Below are 15,103 nucleotides of genomic sequence, written 5' to 3' on the forward strand. Positions count from 1 at the left end.
CTGAGGCTCTCAATGCCATTTTTTACCTCTGTCCTCACCAGCAAGTATCTCAGCCACATTACCCAAGCTTCAAAAGGTGAAAGCAGGAACTGGGAGAGTGAAGAAATACTCACCGTAGGAGAGTGAGTTTGAGAAGATCTAACAAACTCCTCTCTGGAACAGGCTGCCCAGAGAGGTTGTGGATTCCACCTGTTGAAGGCTGACTAAATGAGGCTCATTGTTAGACCTTCTCATACGAACAACCTGACCTAATGGAACGTTCCCTGTCCATGGCAGGGGGGGTGGAGATAGATGATTTTAAGATTCTTTCCAATCCAAACCATTCTATGATAACATCAATAAAGAAACAAGGGACAAATCTATCAGACAGCTTTTAGGAAGGTATTTAACTTCATTCAGTAACTGAGCAAAAAAGCAAAAAAAGAAAGCCTATTCAAGGCTTTCTATCCAAGTTTGTTTTCATCCATTAATTACCTAGATAAAAAACTCCTGACATAGGCATCTCTAGTAAATGTCTCAGGTTAGGACCAACCCCAACCATATATTCTTACATATATATACACTGCACAGCCGTAATTATTTTATTATTCATATTTAGCACAGCTTTACTTGCCTCTAAAACAAATCCGAAAAGAAAATTGGTATTAGAATGGCATCAGCAGCCCGTTTCCCACCTCAACCTAAAATTTAAGGAAAGTTTGTTTTCCTAAAATTTCCAGTTAAGTATGAACATACAAATTTAGAAGCCTGTTGCATAAAATTTTGCTTACATAAAACTGGGAACAATCTAAATGTACTTTCATTCTTCAGTTATCAAAGTACTTATCACTGAAGACATTGTCTCTCATTAAGGGAAAAACCAGACACAGACTTTTTAATTTAAAAATAAAAATTTAAAAAAAAAAATAAATCAAAGCCTCTGTTGGACAGGAGCAGCAGTATCTAATTCCCCAAGGCCAAGTGGCAAAGTCCTGAGTAGTAGTTATAAAGAAGAGCAGTTAAAAAAGTGTAAGATTATCAAGTCAACATGCATGCACAGACTGAGACAAAGTTCCTTGCCTAAGTCCTGTCCCCCCATGAATAGGTGGGGGAAGCAGAGTGCTGGCAGCTGAATTGTTCTTGCTCTACACCAGAAGCACTGGAGATCTGAGGAGAAGCTGAAATTTAACCAGCACTCTGGTTCCTCAGGTTTTTGTCTTAGCCTGGGCACAGAATCAGGCTACCTCATAATTTATGTTAACCATATTCACGTCGAAGGTCTGGTCATGACTCATCATGGCTTTAAAATCCACATCATGTTTGGTGTATGCATGTAAATCAGAATTAAAGATACACTAGGAATAGAGGGTTAGATATCTCTGTATATGACAATCTGCTGAAGTAGAAACTAAACTATAAAGTGATGTGACAAGCCTTTTATATAGAAAGGCAATATTTGATAGTTACCTCCTGTAGCCACTTTTCCTAAATGAAAATTCTTGAAACCACTAGTTCCCTAAAATATTGGGGTTTACTGCAGTAGCAGAAGCTTTCCAAAGGACAAAAATATTATTTTAAGATGCTTTATTTTCTCTGAAAACCTTAGAAGTGGAATTTGGTTGCATGTGCAAAGTCTGCAGTTTGTGTACATTTTTCATTAACCGTAAAAAACTCAAATCTTTGGCTGTACAAGACTTCATACCACAATAAGAATATTTACTTTGCAATTATTTGCTTCCCATCTGTAGTGCACAGGAAATCTACAGCTGCCCTTTTGACAATGAATGTTGCACCTATCTCAAGTCTAGTTATCTATCAATAACCATCCACCACCTCCTGCAAGACAAAACCAAGTAAATAAATTTCCAGAAAGAAAAATAAAGGGTCAGCAACCAGAATTGCTGCGATATACTGATAAATTCCTTTTGGAAGTTTGTGGCATAAACACAGTAAATGCTTTATTTGTTACCACTAGTCAGAATATGAGAAACATTAACTCTTATTAAAACTTAATTAAAAGGATTTTTTTAATTCTCATTTTTTAAATTAAAATTTAAAATTAAAAATTTTAGGAATAAATAGGAAAGTCAGAGCTCTCATTATCCCAGGGCTGTTTCGCGGCTTGAAAACAACAGGAAAAGGACTGGAATAGCCATTACTGACTTTACTGCCATGGTACATTAAGAAAGACAACAGCATACAAAGAACAAACATTTTAGACACAAAAAAACATTTTGCCAAAGCCCTGTTTTACATCTAACAGTTCTTGCAGTCAAAAGCCAAATTGCACTTGGCAAGTAAATACGGGGAATTTTTCATTACAAAGATACACAATATGCAAATGGATAATGGTTGTCATGGTGGTCATATTTTAATATTTTATTTTTTCATTTTGTAATAAGAATCTCATTTGGTCCAAACACCAAGCTTTTTTCATTAGCAAAATCTACAAGTGCAAAAATTTTTACTTCCTGTGCTGGATGCTGCTGTAATAGGGATGAAAACTAATTAATCCAGTGTATTTCCAATACACGTTTCTCACAGGAAGCCCAAATAAACTTCAGTTGTTCCTTAATTTTTCAGGATACAGTAACTGCCAGCACCACTTGCTCACACATACCGTATAGTAATCTACATAAAATCCATTTAGATGTCAGCACAACTGAGTATTTTATGTAATACTCATTGAGGACCATTTTAAGCAGGCATTTGTATACCAAATAAGTTTGACAGAAAAACAAGAGAAGTGTTGTTAATTAATTCACCTGAAAATTTTGACTCAGAACCAAAAAAGTGTGTGAAGGAATCAAAAGTATTTCTCAGTGAAGATGTACCCTGCAAATTAATTTGGAAAACCTATGTTTTACTGGACTCTATATGTTGAAAAGTGCATTACAAAATTAAAGTTAAGAACTTAATGAGATTGAGTCATAACTAGTCAACTTAATTACTGAAAATTTGGTAGTATAACTACCAAATAAACTACTGTAACTATAAAATACATTTTTACTTTTTAAAAAATTATTTTTTAACTTGGAAGAAGTTTCTTCACTGCATGAAGTGAAGGTCTACAGAATGAAATTCTGAAGTAATTCTACCAGTATTACAGCTCCTGTTTAACTTTTATCTTCATGTATTCCAATTAAAATTATCTTTAATCATGGCTGATGGTCACCCCCCACAACTCACGGGATTGTTCCATTACACAAGTATGTGAAATTTGAAGACAAGTAATCTCTTTTGAACTTACAAGTTGAATATCGACTAAAAAGACTTTCATAGTATTTTGGGGGGGGGGGGGGGGGTGGGCAGTCAGAGTCTGTCTTTTCTTGCCTATGGAAAAACCACAGCTTATATTGTAGCAGTATCAGCATAATTTATCCTCAGCTTCACACGAAAATTTCATCCAAGTATTTGCAGAGATGCTGATTTACCAACCTTTCCCAATTTTGTCCTGGCACAGTAGACTAAAAACAAAGTATGATTCATTTTTGCAGTTCAAATCCTTACTATTACGAAAACCTTCCAAGTCTACTATATTTGTATTCTCCTCTGCTTTCCTTTTGAGGATAGCAGTCAGGCCCAAACTTTATTTCATCATCTACCTAAAACTATTCTAAACACAGCATAATATATCTGAGTGCATATAAAGAGGCAACTTGAAGCATTCCCTGCTGTCAATTTGCTATTTCTAAGGGCAGATGCTGGATATAATTGAGACAGATAGAATGGACAGTAAATTTCCTTAAAACATTTAAGAGTGAAGCACTGCTTTCCAAGAGAGATCACAGTATCTTCATACAGTAATGACAAGCAGTTCTCTGTGCAGTCACAGTGGGACTGAGGATCTTCCTTGGTAAGGGTCGAAGACCACTTCAATATCTGCAGAAAACAGGAAACTTTCCTTCCCATTGTTTCTGTCCGGTCTGACTATTGTAACAGTTCAGTGTAACTAAACATGGGAAAAAGTCCCTTTATTTCCTGTGAGGACAACCTCATAGCATATGGGAAGAAATTAACACACTCATACAGAATATAACTGCCAACTTCCAGGCATTATTCTTAATAAACAGGATCTCATGCAGTGTCAAAGAGATAAATGAATCCTTCAGCAAATAAAAAGTTATTGCCATCAGCTCTTTACTCTTCTGCCCAGATAAAGAATTCTTCCAAATATATTACAAGATATTTAAATGTGGCCTACAACCAATTAATTGTGTAATTTCCATTAATTAATTCCCATATTATTATTAATGGTGTTTACGTGTTGTTCTGCATAACTGAATTCCAGAACCAACATCTTAATAGAAAACAAACATTTCCACTTAAAGAAAGCAACAGATACAATCCTTCTGATTAATATGACTCCACTGTAACTCTAAGCCACAGAAAGATCTCTGCTCTACAAAAATATTTCTAACATTATGGAAGCAATCTACAACTTAGCATTTTTGAAATCAGTCACACCCTTCTGAAAACATGAAAGTTTCTTCTATTGATAAAAGAGATTAACTAAAGACAGCTCACATGCTGTTCTCTCCAATAAAACATTCTGAATTATCTCTTGATAATTATTGAAATTTAATATTTTAACATTAAATAAAAACAAATTAGCACACAAAAACCGAATTCAAAGGTAATGGTATTTTCACATCTTAAGTCGACCATATTTGAAGATGTCTAAGAAATAGACTGATACTTGTAGTGCTCTACACTCACAGCAAACATCCAATAACACAGTTAATTTCTGGGACCATTAGCAGCATCTAATCCAACACTGCAAAAGCCAGTGATTCCTATCCTATCGAAACATATATTACATATATGAGGAAATCTCATCACATACTTGCCATGTTTCAAAGGGGATTTTTGTGCAGTTTTTTCGTTCTTAGAACTAGTTTTAGTAAACCTTTCCTCTTCCTTTTCTACCTTGCTAGTGTATTTTTCCTTAATATTTTCTCCTTCTTATTTCCAGAACACAGAAATGTAATCTCATAGCTCTTACTGCTTGTATTTATTCCTGGTGTGATTCTTGGTTGGCCACTTAATCCTTCACTGAGACCAGTTTCTAGATCTTTTCCTCGTTCATGCAGCAAAACAAAATGGTAAGAAAAAGCAAACAGCAGCTACAAGTCATACTTAAGAATCTTACCAAAAATACCACTTTTGATGTTTAAAGGTAAGTAGAGAGGTGGAAAAAGGCCCTAGGTAAGGTGTTAACTACACACTGTAGAATTCTAACATCTTTTAGCCAAGAAAGATGTTATTATGACAAGTATGAGGTACTTAACTATGACAAGAAAAGTCATAATTCAGTACCTCAAACATCTATTACGCATATTTGCTGATGTTAATTTTTGCCCTCTGAAAACTGTATGCAAAAGACTAAGAACAAAGCTAGGCAGAAGATCAATGATACTGACACCAGAAGAATTCATCACAAAGGAATGTGAAAGATGATTGAAAGTATGAAAGGGATTTCATAGAAAGAATAGTAAGATTTGCAACAAAAAAAAAAGTGATTCAAGTATTTAGCTAAATTTTCAGAAAGTATATTTAAAATGCATAAAATGAATTATTTTATGGGCTTCAAGAAGTTACAGATGCCAAAAAAAAAAATACACAAACACAAAAATAAAGTAATCAAACCAAGAAATCACTTAGTTTGCAACCAGGTACTACACCTACACTCTTCAGGAGAGACAGCACCCAATCGTGAAGCACAAACTCCCTAAGTAATGCTACTACTTCCCATTATTTAAAAAAAAAAAAACCTAACCAAAATAAAATAAATAAATAAATAAATAAACCCACCACCCTAGAGTGTGCTGTAGTTTAGGAACGGCATTCCCCAGTTTAGCGCTCCCACTGAAACCACAGATCACAGACTCACTCAGCCTCTGCTCTCCCCTCCCCTTGTGGTGGGCTGGAGAGGAGAAATTGAGGCACAAAAGGCAAAGATCACAGGTTGAGATAAGGACAATTTACTGGAAACAGCAACGGGATATGAAAACTAACAGCAACCGCAACATTACTAATGGCAGAGAGCGCAGAAAGAGGTGAATGATTCAGATGCAAACAGCAATACCTGATCACTGCCTCCACCACACTACCCTAACCAGAAGGGACTCCTTTCCCTGCTCCCACCAATGATGTGAGATAATGCAGAATAAGCTCCAAGTCCTAGCCATACCCCTCTCCTGCCTACTGCAGAAATTAACCCTGTCCTGGCTGGAATCAGGGCGGTGGGATAGACCTTTTAAATCTGTCATAGCAATTCACAGGTTCCTTCCAAATGTCTCATTTTTAGGTCTTTATCGTATTCTGCAAGTTCATTTTTAAGCAGTATTTTATCATACCTTTCATGAACAAAAACCAACAGACACTAGAAGGAAGGAAGCAGCTCTCATTATAAATGTAGGGTGGCCATTTTTATAAAGGAATTCTATGAATCAGGATTTATTTATTGCCTTCCTGCTTCCTATGGCTTCTGTAAAATAGCTCTCCCTCCCAGACAACAAAAAGATAAATACAAACTATTCAGCCACAAACATTTTACAAGTGACACAACACCAACTCTACAGTTGCGTGCCAGTTTTTCCTCCCTCTACCTTGTCAGGCTGTGGTATCTTTTTAATGGAAGTGGTGTTTATACGCTGCAGAGCTTTAGTCTGCCTCTGTGACTCTGTGCCTCTTAGAGCAAAGACCACACCCACACTGCAGAGTCAGAGGACGGTTTCTCAAAGCATGCTGTTGCACGCTATTTCTCCTAGGAATCCAGATACCTTACCCAAGGAATTTAGGGATATGGTGTAACTTAGCATATACTAAGCAATACAATAAAATGGTTTTCCAGCCTTGTTGGAAAAATTCATAGCACCTCAGACATCAATCACTCTGTCACAACATATGTGATTTAGGCATAAAGAGATTGGGATTGTTAAATTAACACATAGGAACACATTCATCCCTCACTCTAGAAATGACTCCTTTTAAACATCCTTAGAAAAAGGAACAATTTGTTTCACAGGTCAAATTATAAAACACTAAGTTAAATTCACCATCATATCAATTGATACTGGTCACTTGTTCTAGTTATTATAATAGGCAAAAATGTATTTAGAGAGTAAACATGCCATTACATATGTGTTTAAAATTCAGGCACAAGTATCAGCACCCATGGACAAATTTCACTTTGAAATGAGAATTCATATAAAACTTCCCTAGGAAGGTCAAGGATTAGATTATTTATTCTGCCTCACTCATCACAGTATTATCAATTTGTCAAAGGGCCTGTATCACACAAATTACACTGAAATAAAGAAAGCCGCCTTATTATGATTTATTACTGCTTTTTTCCAGTACTCACTTCAGCTGAACTATCTGTTTCTCCTGCACATTCCCTTCATGTTGAATCTTCAGCCTTAAACTCGAAAGTTCATCAGGGATGACTCGGCAGTTAGACTGTCCTTTGTGCTTTTGGCAATATGGAGATCTCATGAGACCTAAAATAAATGTCAACCCCTAATTTCCCAGTTCTGTCCCTACAACAGGATAAATTCAACTGTGAGCAGCCTATGAGACAATCCCAAAAGCAATCAAGCTTGCACAAAGTGAAGCTGGCTTTGAAGAGTTATCCATGCAGCTTCTCAGACATTTTAAGCAGACAACCATTCTTTTAGCATCAATTATATATGAAGGGAAAGGGTTGCTTTGCTGTCAGAGTAGTGAACTGGGAATCATATCTTCAGATTAAATTTCTGGTTCTGGCACAAACTTCCACAGGGACCCAAAAATCAAGATCTACGTTTCCCATTTGTAGACCTACACAGACTTGATTTATTAATGAGAGCAATGCATTGAGTCCTCTCTGAATAGAAAACAGCACAAAAGTGCCAGATTATCTGTTTTCTGAGCAAATATAATACAGCTGAAATTAAAAACAAAACTAAAACTGTGTACCTGGCTTTTCTCTTGAATTTTGAATAATTATTTGCCGAACAGTCCAGCCTGGCCATTTGCACTGCAATTTCAGCGTATAAAGGAAACAAAGTAGAGATGCAACCCTGAAAATTCTGTTCTCCTGAAACAGGCTGAAACTCCAAGGCAGTCAGCCTTTTTTTTCTGTCATAGCAATAAATTGCAAATTGATGAGTCATGAAGGTTGGAAAGGAGGTCATCTAGGCCAATTGCTTGAACAGAGCAGTGTCAACTAGAACAGGTAGTACAGTCTCGACTAGATGACCTTTAAGCAAAATAAAACCCAGCCTCTGAGCAACTTAAAACAGTTTTTGAACAGTTTTATTGTAACCAATATTTCTTCCCTTCGCATTGCATTGGAATTCCCATTTCCCATGGCCTCTCTTTCTTCTACTGTACACCTCTGAGACGAACGTGGCTGCATCTTGCCCACATCTATCCACTGGGGAATTGTAGACAATAATAAAAATACCACTGAGCCTTCACAAGGCCAAAGAAACCTTGCTCTCTCAGCCTCTTTGCAGCAATATGTTCCTAGCCTCTCCTCACCTTGCTGCTCGGTCCCAGCACCAGACTTGTGTCAGCAGGTAAAATTATCTCTTCAATTAGGGAGCCAAAAATTTGACTCTCAGAGGCCCCACAGATGTACAGCAGAGGGCAAAGAATCCTTGTAGGTAACCTCCCTTGACCTACTGGCAACACCCTTGCTAGAACCATCCCAGGATGCGAATTCTTTTCTGCACTGCAAGGGTGCAATGCTGACTCACAGTCCACTTCTTGTCCACAAGCACTCCCAGAGTAACCTCTGTAAAGCTGCTTCCTAGCCCCCAGCCTGTACAGGTGAACAGAGCTATTCCAGGCACAGGACTCTACCACTAAAACATATCACCCAGCACCAGATTCAGACTCTTCTTGAACACCTCCAGGAGTGGTGACTCCACTTTGCTATCTTCATTCTTGCATTCCTCCTGAGTAGCCAATCCCACATGTTCACCAAAGACAGTGATAATCCTGCTCAATCCCAAACAAAATTGAATCAATACACATGTAGTTGGGTCCTAAAGCAAAAACAGTTAGACAAAATTTCTGAAAAAGAACGTGCATGAGTATGTGAGTACAAGTTCTTCAAGACATTTGTATAAAAAGGTAGCGTCTTGAATAAAATTCATTCCCTTGCTCAAGCCTATACTTCGCTCATGGGTACTCCAATTCCTTTTCAAACAGGGGCATATACTTAGAGATACAGGTAGCCTTCTACAGATCAGCAAGTCAGGCCAACCAGTGTCTTAGGTCAGTAACAGCCAGTTTGGATTTATTTTGGCCAAAAGACAGTTCCTTTTGGTTTCCAGTGTAAAGAACTTTTCAATTTCTCACGTTTTAATACCGTTACAATGACTTTGACTTTGTCTAATTGACAAAATTGCTCTTCATGATAACATTACCAAATAAATACAACCCAACCTTAGGATACCTAATATTAAAAGCTTGGTGTTCATAAAATGGTGACAAAAATTACTGCTGAAAGAAGCTGAAAATTATGTCTCCATAAATATTTGAAATTACTGCCAACAGCATACTATTCAAGAGCATCAGGCTGTATGAAATAACTTAAACCTGGATGTTTTGACGGATGGTGCCCTCCAAGCAGCCTCTCCTAAATTAGCAGCTCACAGTACAAATTTGTGAAATATATGTCAGCAGAGTTCAGACTGAGCTATAAGGCAGAGCAAAGAAATAAATGCAAATATTATTTATAAATACAGATAAATCATGAAGTTGTATAACACTTCTAAGCACATTATAGTCTTCAAAAGATTAAGTCTTAGTCTACAATAAGGCTTAAGAACAGAAAAGTTCCTTAAATGCTGTGGAACAATGATTTCTCCTTTCAGTATTCTAAACTTTTCACTGACCAGCTCAAACAACTACCTTTCTTCCTAAAGAAGAGTTTTTCACAATACAATCTAAGTGCATCTGAGAGCAGTAAGAGGAAATACATTGAAAAGTATGAAACATTTGTCATTGTCTAGCATAAATCCCTCCAACTCCGAACAAGAGAAGATATGTACTTGAAAATTCTTCAGGAAAAATTCTGCTTTTTGCCGTTGTCCTACATTGCAGGAACTCTGTGCTCACCTAGCAAAGACATACAAACACACATACACAAAAAAAACCCCACCCCACTTTCTTGCTAATCCACTCCATAAAGGAGAAAAGCAGAGTGTTCAACCTTGGGGTAGGGGTTACAAAGAAATAAACAGCATTTAAGCAGTTACCCTTACTCTGATAGGAACCACAGGTAGTGCCATTGATACAGACAAGCAAAGTCAAATAAAAATAGAATGCCACATTCACACTTTTTGTTAACACTTAAGCAAGTTAAAAACACCAGAATTGGAAGGGAATGGAAAAGATATTGACTTTCTATGGTAATTGTGTTTGCACTTCCTTTTGACTTTTCATGATGAAGTAGCCATAGAATGTTGTTTTTCTTTTCCTGAAGAGAAAGGAAATCACAAAACCTTATCAAAAAATGCAGCTAGCCAAAACCCTTCCCTTCCATTCATTTAAATCCCTTTTATAAAATATAATTGTAATTATGAAAAGCACTATGAAGTCACTAATCATCATTGTAATTGAGATACACACATATTCAGTGAGTGGGACTAGATGATTCCTACTGGACCATTCAAATTTAAGGTATTCTGTGATAATATATACACATGCACGCAAAAAACAACACACAGACATTGTTTTTGTATCAAACCACAACTATTAAAGATCATTTACAAACTGTTCTTTTTTTATGGAAATCCCAACATCTAACTTTATTATATAGCATAACCATTTTGAGGAGTTCTCATCTGTGACATAAATCCCCTATTGCTAGTCATGGTTAGTAACAATGAATTATACTATAAAGGTTACCTGAAATCTCAATTACTTGGATTACTTCGCCAAATGATTAGTCTGCTCAACAGTCAGAGAAATATGTACTGAGCCAAGAGACAGGGAATGTTCAGCAGGGGAACACAGATCCTGAGGAGTCACACAGATACTGAAAAGGCTGCACAATAAACTTCATAAACAATATCTCTTTATACCAATTGGAAAGCAAGGATTCAGTTTCCCTTACCAGGGCACATTTAAAGAAAACTAACCATTTGTTCACTTTAGTGCAAGCAGAAGACAGTAAGCAGGATGTAACAAAATCAAACTGATACTTGAGAGTTAACTGGCAGAAACATATATATTCACTGAGAGATGCTGTAAACCATACTACAGTCTACATAATAAACTAGCTTTGTTTTTTTCCCCCAGCTGCTTCAAGATCTAACTAGCCACCCCAGCTGAGGCCATGGGGAAGGCTTACAGGAGTGCCAACATCTGCTTCTATTCCCATCAACGTCAAATTTGTCAGAACACAAAACTGCGCCAGAGAAACAATCTCTGCCATAGAAAATTAAACTCTGCTTCCATGGATATTCCCTGAAGTACCAAGTGTAGCAGATTGATTACATTTCCAATTTCTATTCCAAAATAAAGTTCCTTTCCAAAAAATATATATGTGCATTTTACATATGTCTATGCATATGTGTATATATACATACATATGTGTACATGCATCCTAAAATTCTTTATGGCCTGGTTCACCTTTACTGGACTGTCAATTTGTGCAAATCACAAAAAGAACTAAGCCTTATATCAGGTAAAAAGGTGACAAATTAAACTAGCCACTTTTTAGCAACTCTTTACTATTATACACTTTTTAATGTCTCATCAACTTCCACCCACAGTTTTACTGGTCTCTTGACTACTGCTATGCTGAGCAGTCAAACGAGTACCCTGATTACACAGTATATGAAACCTTACATGAAAACAGTCGGCAAATCACAAAAAAAACCCCCGAATATTTTTTAAAAACTCTCATTAAAAACCATATATTCCCCAGCACCAAATCATAGAACAATGAGACTCTTAGAAAAGTTTATGCAGTTTTTCTCTAGTTTGCTAGTCACAGAATAGAATTGCTAATGTTGGAAAAGACCTCCAAGATCATCAGGTTCAACCAGTAACCCAGCACTGCCATGTTCACCACTAAACCATGTCCCCAGGTGCCACATCTACATGTTTTTTGAGCACCTCCAGGGATGGTGATTCCACCACTTCCCTGAGCAGCCTATTCCAATGCCTGAACACCCATTCAGTGAATCAATTTTTTCCTAACATCCAATCTACACCTCCTCTAGCACAGACTCTTGTCCTGGCACTTGTCAGCAGGGGAAGAAAGACAGACCCTTACCTCACTACAGCTTCCTTTCAGGTATTTGTAAAGAGTGATAAAGTTTTCCCTCGGTCTCGTTTTGTCCAGATTAATTGTGCTGATAAGAGTAATATAGGAAATTTTCCCTATGTTTATATGGATCACAGTAAATACAGACATTGAAGAATCAAAGAGATAAGTTACACATTGATAATGTCAACTTTTTTGAAGCATTTTTAGCATAAGTACTCAAGGTAACTATTAATTAATCACTCACACAGTTGGATGACATGGAATTATTTTAGATGGTGCAAATATTCACCAACTGTTGCTTTCTGTCCCCTCCAGAAAGTGTATTTTGCTCGGAGAAAAAGATTTTCCTCTCTTCTTGCAAGTAAAGCTTCTCTTTCATGGGAAAACAAAGATTTTGCCACAGGAGGATGGTATGATCACCAGCAGGAACATTCAGAAGCAGAAAAAGTCCAGTTGCTAATTCAGCCAGTAAAGTATCAATTGTTCAAAACAGAAACTTAATATTGTAGCTTATTTAAACAAATAAAAAACTCCATCAACAGATATAGTTTTAAAAGGCATTTTAGTGTCTTAAGTAAATTCTTCCATCACTTGTTACTCTTAAGAAATGCTACAAGGAGCAAAAACTCTGGTATTTCAATGACACTCTAAATGTTACAATGAAACATCTGAAGGAAAAGTATAAGCATTTATTCATAATTTCCTGTGCATGCCTCCTCCCTCCAACATTGCTGCCACTACTGGGCAACTTAAGTTTCTCCACCTCACATATGTTTACATACCTCACCACAACTGGCCCAAAACTTCTATTCCTCTGTATCACCGCAATCCCAACAGACTACACTACAACAGTTTATTACTGGAAGATTCAGGAGATACAAAAGAATAATATTAATACAACCAGACCTTTCCACTCAGATTTGTTTTGTGATGAGTGCAGATGTAAAACAACATACTGCATTTACACAGCATAAAGCCAAAAAAGAAGAGATGAATGAATCCATGTGGGAATGACTACTCAGCTACTTCTACCTAATAAAGTAGCAAATACATCAAATCTTCTGCTTTGCACCTTACAGCGTTACAGACTTTTGACAGAACATACAACCAAGCTATTTTTCACTACACTGATGAGTGGAAGATAAGCAATCATAGAGGAGTAGGCCAGAAAAAAAAAAAAAAAAAAAGACTGTAAAAACCTGTAATGAACCAGAAACCTGTTCTGAGCAATACCCTTCAATTCCAACACAAACAAAAGAACCTAAATAAATCTAGCATATCATAGGTATGTTTCCAGTGTAGGGAAACCAACAAAGCATTTCCTGTGTTGACAAACACCAGCAAGGCACTTCCACCTTATAACCTCTTCATTCTCTAGCCACGTACAGCAGGTTTTTTTATTTACCTAAGAGAATACCCTATTTCCTATTAACTACAGTGAAAACTGCAGGTAATAGGAGACTGTAACTTGCTTTGGCTTCTCAGTCATAAAGGAAACATGGTTTCTACCACAATGAGCTCCACTGATGATGCTGAGATGACCTGGAAGCCCAGCTATTAACTTTGACTGGAACACAAACCCCTCACACAATGATGGTTTTGATGGCTTATGTAAAATCAATGTGATGGTCTCCACACTGGTCCTAGCCCATAAATCCACCACCACAGTTGATCGCAACAGCAGCCCTCGCAGGCAGACCAAAGGAAAGCTCAGAAATTGTTTCCTCAAACAAAACTGAGAGGTATAATTAAAACATGTGACATTTCTCTGTGATGGATTTACATCTCTGAACTGTCACTTGAACCCTGTCCACAATCGTTAATGAATCTGGAAAGCTTATGTAGAACCAAGTACTTAACGCCAACCAGTCTCCCTTTCTCCACATGATTTATTCAGATCATCTTGATCCAAATTGCAAAAAGACTTATTACTGAATTCGGTGTCTGGATAGAACTTGAAAAACATACAGACTCTGATGCTTGGGAGCATGTGAGCACTTACTGTTTGAACTCAGATATCTTATGTCTAAAACCTTAGAATTCAAAATTAAAAATATTAAAATCCTTCAAATTTGCTGAAATCCAAGACTCTGGCATACACCAAATTTCTGGCTTAAAGTAAAATACGGAAGAACATTGCCTTAGAATAGGTTTGTTTTGGTTTTTGTTTTTAAAATAGGTAAAACCCGATCGTTAAACGGAAGCACGTAAAATAATCACACAGCCCCTTATTCAAATATACATCCTAACCTTAAAAAAAAAAAAAAAAACAAACCACAAAACAAAACAAAAACCAAAACAGAAAAACCCAACACACTGGACCATTTACCATTTTTCATGGTTCTACTGAGGATAAACATATGGAGAAAATAAGCTATTCTGTAGATCTTATTTCACTCCAATGTCTGTGCTTTTATTCTCCCTGTCACAGCCAACTTAAGAATTTCCTCTTTCATGGTAATAAGCAGAAAGTCCACAATTCTCAAGGCAGCAAAGCAGGAAGTTTGCAGTTGGAAGGATTTCCCCTCTTCAATGGGACAGGAGAAGAGAAATGTATGATGGGGCTACCGTGAAGACTTTTGCAACCTGAAGCAGCTGATTTGGACTTACCACATCAGAGCCCTAAAGTGATGCTACCAAGATCAGGCGCAAATGAAACAGTGCCCGCATCTGTTCTGCAATAATTTCCTGCTTCGGCTTTTTGAAAGAGTGAGAACTCCTGTCTCTCTGACCAAGGTATTACCTGGCACCAATAATCCTATCAACAGTGATAGTCAAACGCAGAAGGAAGCTCAGCAGAATGCGCCAGCTTCCCAGCTGACCCTCTATCACAAGGCAGGAGTGAAC

The 15,103-nt window shown here is 37.1% G+C and overlaps 1 protein-coding gene across 3 annotated transcripts in view; it reads right to left on the reverse strand.

Annotated features, from left to right (window-relative positions):
- The window catches only part of PREX2 (phosphatidylinositol-3,4,5-trisphosphate dependent Rac exchange factor 2), a 177,466-nt gene that overhangs the window by 156,813 nt on the left and 5,550 nt on the right, over positions 1 to 15,103 (reverse strand). The gene's annotated exons all lie outside the window — the stretch shown is intronic.

The sequence above is a fragment of the Hirundo rustica genome, chromosome 1, assembly GCF_015227805.2.
Source record: "Hirundo rustica isolate bHirRus1 chromosome 1, bHirRus1.pri.v3, whole genome shotgun sequence".
Lineage (NCBI taxonomy): Eukaryota > Metazoa > Chordata > Aves > Passeriformes > Hirundinidae > Hirundo > Hirundo rustica.